General features: G+C 34.0%; 1 pseudogene; it reads left to right on the top strand.

The window, feature by feature from the left end:
* The first annotated feature begins 297 nt into the window (after positions 1-297).
* Positions 298-6385, top strand: LOC112096304 (annotated as a pseudogene).
* Positions 6386-6985: the final 600 nt, after the last annotated feature.

Raw genomic sequence — 6985 nt, 5'->3', positions numbered from 1 at the left:
CAGCTTTTAATTTTCTCGGAAATTATGCGACTCTAACTGGGGCTTTCATCAGTAATTGAGGATATATAAGGAAGAAGGTATGAGATATTATTGTTTCACAGGCTCTTAATTTGATGTTTGTTTTACTTCCAATTTTGCGCGTTGGATTAAAAACATACCGTTATTATTTCAATCTTTTTTTTTTCTTTTTTCTAATGATGAAAGATTTGACTGAGAACAAGGACTTATATAAGATGTTAATTAGCTAGATATATCCTATGTCGTTTTGATCTGATATTTATTTATATTGCCATGTGCAGCTTTTTAATTTTCTCCGAACTTGTGCGACTCTCTTAACTGGGGATTTCAGCAGTAATTGAGGATATATAACGAAGAAGGTATGAGATCTTATTGTTTCATAGGCCCTTAATTTGATTTTTGTTTTACTTCCAATGGCTAGTTTTATGCCAATTCTGAGCCATTGGATTAAAAACATACGGACAAAATGATCAAGAACTTAAGTTCTAATTTTTTAATGCGTTTTTTCATTAATTAATTTTCATTAAATTTTTTTTGCCATTTGTTTCCATTAATTTAACTTAACGTCAATCACCTCCAAGTCAGTACTGTTGACCATACTTTAAAATAAAATTAATTTTCCTATCCAAGTCCCAACATGAGTCCATTATGCTCTCTTGCCATTTCAAATTGGTCCATTTAATGCGTCTTTTCAATTGTACAACCACAATAAAAATTGAAAGTGGCGCATGCTCTTCTATTTTCTTCATGAAACCCATTTGGCCAATTTTTAAACAAAATTTTTATTAAAAAAATTTGATAAATATATGATTACTAATATAACTCTTTTAAATTCGACAAATAAGCTTATTTTGCAGATTATCTCCCTATAAATTATCCTTATACAAATTCAATTCTAATTCGAACATTAAAAGAATTCACATAAATTAATAAAAAATCAATTTTTTTATATTTGTTTCCAATTAAAACCTAATTAATATTATTTACGTTTCATTTGTTGCATGATTGATTCATTTGAATTTTAATTTATAACAGACAAAAATATTATCTTACACTTGAAAAGTCATGTTCGATGGCTATAAAAGTTATGACATGGACCGTTTAGGTAAAATTTTAAAAAATACAAATACTATAACTAGTAATAGGTCCAAACTTCTGAGAATAAAAGAAAATTTACCCCAATTTTTTATCATACCAAATAAGGTGTCATTTATATCTATCGAATAATAAGATAGGGTAATAAATAATTTAACAAATGATTAAATTAATTATCCAATATGTGAGTTCAATGAACATTTAAAGGAAAAAGAAATTAAGATATTATTTGAAATTATGGTATTATTTTATTAGAATCTTTATTAAAGGTAAAAAAAAAAAAGAGTAATCATCTTGAAACCATTCATATTTTTTCATGAGTGGGCTTGCATGGGATGTTGAACTCCTCTAATCTCTAATACTCTTTTTAATTGTTATTATGGGTGGCTTTTCAGTTATTCATCACTTTTATCATATTCCCCATGCAACTGCCTGTCTTCACTCGCAATGCACAACAAACTCTTAGGTTTATCCGGATTCTATAAAATTTGTTGTTTGATATTTTTATTTAAAAATTTCTAAAGTAATCCAATTTCAATGTAATCCATCATATATAACGTCAACCTTATTTTATTCTCTTCTGTTTTGCATTTTGCTCTTATTGATCAAAGATGGCGTTAATAAGCCGAAAAAAAAGAAAATTAAAGCAATTAAACGTTCTCGTTCGATCTTGTGATCAAGCCTTGATGTTTTGCTTATAGCATACTGAGATCAACTTGTTAATTGCAGATAAATAGCATGGAAATTTTATCAGGTGTTGCATCAAAGCTTGGAGAATTATTGGCGGATGCAACCATAAACCAAGCTCGCTATCTGCTCTGTTTCAACAGCATAGATAAAGAACTTAAGGTTAAAGAAACCAATTTGAAGAAGGAAAAAGATGGCATCAATGAAAGAGTAGAACAAGAACGACAAATACACCGTGCTATAGTAGTCGAGAAAGATGTCGAGACATGGCTTGAGGATGTAGACAAAGAAATGGCCGACGTTCGAAATTTGAAAGCAAAGATAGATGAAAAGAAGAGTTGTCTTAATGGATGGTGTCCTAATTGGGGTTGGCGATACTGGCTGGGTAGAAAAGCATCAAAGAAGACTAGCAAGTTGTCCGATCTGCTACAAGAACGCATCAAATTCAGCACAGTTGCCCGTCCTAAATCTCTACCATCAGACAAAGAATTGCCTATACCGAGATGTTTTTCTCCTTTCAAGGCTACAGAGTTGGCTTGCATTCAGATCACTGAAGCACTAAAAAAAGAGAGCACAAAAATGGTGGGATTGCACGGTCTCGGTGGTGTAGGGAAGACGACCTTGGCAAATTTTGTGGGCAATCAACTTCGGCAACAAAAGATTTTCGATGAAGTTGGGATAGTCACTGTGTCTCAGGATCCAGATATAATAAAGGTTCAAGGTAAGCTGGTAAAGTCGTTAGGCTGGGCGTTATATGAGACAGATGAAAAAGAGAGAGCAGATCGATTGCGGTTGATGTTTTCTGAGAGTAAAAGCAGCAAAATCCTCATAATCCTTGATGATGTTTGGAAACAACTCGACTTGGAGAAAAAATTAGGTATTCCCATTGGTGATAGAGACAATTGTTGCAAAATCCTTCTAACCACTCGCAAAAAGTCAATTTGTGGTTTTTTCGGTTGTTACCCACAGATTGAACTTGGTACAATAACACCAGAAGAAGGATTGACTCTACTAAAAATGAATGCCGGTATTAATGTAAATGACTCCTCCTTGGATGGTGTTTCAAAACAAGTTGCCGACGAATGTAAGGGGCTGCCTTTAGCTATTGAAGCTGTTGGAAGTGCACTAAGAGAAAAAGGATCTGATGAATGGAAACTAGCACTAAATAACCTAAAGGAAGCAAAACTCTATGCAATAGAAGGTATTGACAAGGATGACCAAGACGTTTACGGTTGTCTTAAATTCAGTTACGACAATTTAAATAGTGAGGAGTCCAAGTTATGCTTCTTGTTGTGTTCTCTGTTTCCAGAAGATTATGAGATTTATTTGGAGGATTTGGTTGGATACGCAGTGGTGGTTATTTGGTATCAATGTGCTCCGTCAATAGAAAACGCCAGAAGCCGACTGCATGGAACGATTAACGCGCTCAAAGCTGCGTCACTGCTGTTAGACACTGGTAATGACAGATCTGTGAAAATGCATGACATAGTTCGTGATGTAGCCATATGGATAGGCTCAATAGTTCTAGAGGAGAAGAAATTTTTTAGTAAAGTTGGCATTGGATTGGCAGAACGGGCAATGAAAGAAGGCCTGGAACAATACAGAGGAATCGCTTTGGTGGAAAATAAAAAAGAAGAGCTTCCTAGTGGTTTGGTATGCCTTAACCTTCATATTTTGCGATTGGAGAATCCTGAATACGACCACGAATTGCAAGTTCCAGAACATTTTTTTGAAGGGATGCCAGCATTGAAAGTTGTCACTATAATAGGTGGAGTTCTTTCACTTAAATCGCTTCAGATCCTCACCAACCTCCAGGTTCTGCAGTTGATTCGATGTGAGGTGAGTGATGCGTCTTTCCTTGGAAAGTTGAAGAGGCTTCAAATTCTTTTTCTCAAGAAATCTCCCATTGAAATTCCAGAAGAATTGGGGGATGAACTTAGTAGATTGAAACTTCTATATATTGATACCAGTTCTGTTTCTCCTATTACGATAAAAAAATTTCCTCAATTAGAAGAATTTTATGGTCGGATAAAAAATTGGGAGGTTGAAGGGATGAGTTCAGAAGAAAGCAATGCCAGGCTTGCTGAGTTGAACTCCCAAGTTATATGTCTTCCAAAAGACTTTACATTCCCGAAAATGCAAAGGTACGTCATCAGTAATGGTCAATTATCTGCTCATGACATGGAACATGGTGATGAAACAAGGAGCTTAATCATTGAGAATTACCCTCATGAAGCGACCTCGCTCGTTATTTTTTCAGCATTGTATCAAAATCTGAAATTTCTTCGTTTGAAGGGGTTAATAGGTTGTCATAATATTGTGCCAAGCATAGATGAAAGGGGCTTAAATGAGTTGACTCGTCTATTTGTCAAACAATGTGAGGATATAGAATGCATAATGGACGCCTCTAAGTTGCCGCATGGAAAGAGTGGGAATCCTGTGGTGCTCTCAAGATTAGCAGAGTTATTTATGCAGGAATTACCAGAACTGAAGTGGATATGGAAGACGCCCGCCCAACATGTGATCAGCCTCGAAACTCTCACAGAATTGGATGTGCAAAAGTGCAACAAGTTGACATATATCTTCACGTTGTCACAAGCCCGAAGTTTGGAGCAGCTTAAAAGTCTTTGTGTAATGGATTGCGAGAGACTGGAATGTATTGTCGAAGCAAAGTTTGATCACAATGAAGGGGAAATAAGTGTCGAAGGTGGAAATACGATGCTCGCCCTCCCCTTGTTGAGAAGATTAACACTTCGAAGTCTCCCAGAACTCGTCAGCTTCTGTTCAGAAAATTATTGTTCAATTTGGACAGCATTGGAAGAGTTACGGCTTCATTACTGTCCCAACTTGACCATCAATAGTACTGAACTTAAAGCCAATTTGCAGTATCTCAAAGAGGTATGTTTGTTTGTGTTTATGTTTTTTTTTTCCTTCAATTTTACTCGAAATGATAGTTTAGCAATAAATTTTATGATCAGCCATTAATTATTTGGTCCTATGGAGATGATGATGATCGTGGATGTGGTGATGATAATAATAATGCTCAAATATCTTAAGGAAATTCCTTTATTTTAGGGCCTAAAATTATTCTTCAAATGAAAGTCATATCTCATTTTGGTTTAGAAAGAATTGATGCAAACACTACTGAAGTGTATATTATATTACTCAAATTCAATTAATTAGTTTATCAATCCATAGAAATTAATAGAATACTAATTTTTCTCAAACAATATAATGTCACATTTATATCACTTCACATGATCTCTTTTAATTAATTTCAATTTTTTTTAAAATCCATTACTTTTTAATTATTTTATTAGTTTACATATGTATTATGATATTTTTGCGGTGTTCATCACTTATCATGTGATAATCCTAGCTGCTAATAGATTTTAATTGCATCAAGTTATTTATTTATTTGTCTCAGAACTTAAATACTCTATATGTGAACAATTGTTCCCATTTGAGTGACACGATTCCAACACTGTTGAAGCACAGCTTAAAAAATTTGGAATATTTGGGTATTATGGAAATTGGAGTACAGGTGGTATTTCAAGTGGAAGCTATTATCGCTGAGGGACAAGAAAACAAACTATTCCCATGTTTGAAGAGATTGAGCTTGCGCGATCTTCGAGAACTGCAAGTATTATTATATCACGTAGGTTCCACGCATAATTTTAGCCTGCAAAGTCTTACCTATTTAAGAGTGGATGGGTGCACTATGCTGAGACGTCTCTTCTCATCAACACTTGCTCGAAATCTGTTGCAATTGAAGGAGTTGAAAATTTATAATTGTCGAGGATTAGAGCAAATCATTGATGAGTATGAGGATGAGGATCATCTCCAACCTGTATGTTTCCCAAAACTCAAAAGCATCACTGTCGGTTTTTGCCCCAAGCTAAAGCATCTATTTCATATCAGCGTAGCTCCAAGTCTTCAAAAATTGAAGTACCTATTCATAGAAGCTAATGATGAATTAGAAGAAGTATTCTGGCATAAAGATGGAGCAGACGTCACGGATTACAATGAAATTGTTATGAATGAACTTCGGGAGTTGGAACTGAGAGATTTACCAAACCTCACCAACTTTTGGCCTGCGGGTTATCAGATCCCAGTTCCATCTGCATCCTATAGAGTTGTTGTTCGTAATTGTCCCAAGCTTCGTGGAAATTCATAAGGAGAAGATGATTCTGAGAATTCTGGAGCAGAGGTAATTCTTGAGAACTTTAAATTAATTGACTCTATACATAATTAGTTCATGTTTTCGTTTGTGATAGCTAATTGATCTATCCTAAAATCAAAATTTCTCTTTCAATATATATGTGTTATATTATAATTTTCTCTGTTTGTTTTTTTTTTATCATTTTATTCATCATTCATTCGTATTTAATGCCTAATTTATTGGTTGGATATATAGGCACAGCAAACTACAGACGAGGAAGACGCCAGCGAAGAAAAAGATGGCAGCGAACATAAATGATTTTAAAAAATTCCAAAAATCCAAAAAAAAAAAACACATTTCAGCGCGTTCAGTTCGCACAAGAAACTAAAAATAAGCTTTGTTCTATACTTGTTTAATATTTAGTGCGTGCTCAAATTGTGAAGACTAAAGTTTCAAGGCTTTGTTGTATGTATCTCAAGATTTATTCAACTTCAAAATTCACATGTTCCATTTGCGATCATTGTTTCTTTAATTCTTGAAATTTTGACAAAAGTGCTGGCTAAATTGATGGCCTTTTCGATGGGCATTAATTGGGCCAATTTAGTAGTAGCACGCATTTTGTATTGAGGAACTTCAAAATGTTCTACCTTTCTAGACGGCGAAGAAAGTGTGTAATGTCGTGACAGCAATAATTTTTATTTTTTGTGTGATTAGTATTGGTTATTTTTGGAATCTGCAAAAGTGAGATTTTATAAACTCATAAAAAGTGAGATTTTTGTTACCCACCCGTTCTCCCTGGCTTGTGGAATGTGCATTTGAAAGAGCATTTTGTAAAATGATTTTACTCAATTATGTTTTTATAAAGATATTTAATTTCCTTTATTTTTCTTAAAGTATTTCAATTATTTTTGGTTTCACAAAGCATTCAATTATTTTTCTGTTAAATTTTTTTTAGTTGCTTCATTAAAGTTTAAATTATTGCCAATCCATCCTTAAATTGTTCTATTATTAAAATTACTACAA

The sequence above is a fragment of the Citrus clementina genome, unplaced genomic scaffold (assembly GCF_000493195.1).
Source record: "Citrus clementina cultivar Clemenules unplaced genomic scaffold, Citrus_clementina_v1.0 scaffold_8, whole genome shotgun sequence".
Classification (NCBI taxonomy): domain Eukaryota; kingdom Viridiplantae; phylum Streptophyta; class Magnoliopsida; order Sapindales; family Rutaceae; genus Citrus; species Citrus x clementina.
This window is presented reverse-complemented; position numbering and strand designations above follow the sequence as displayed.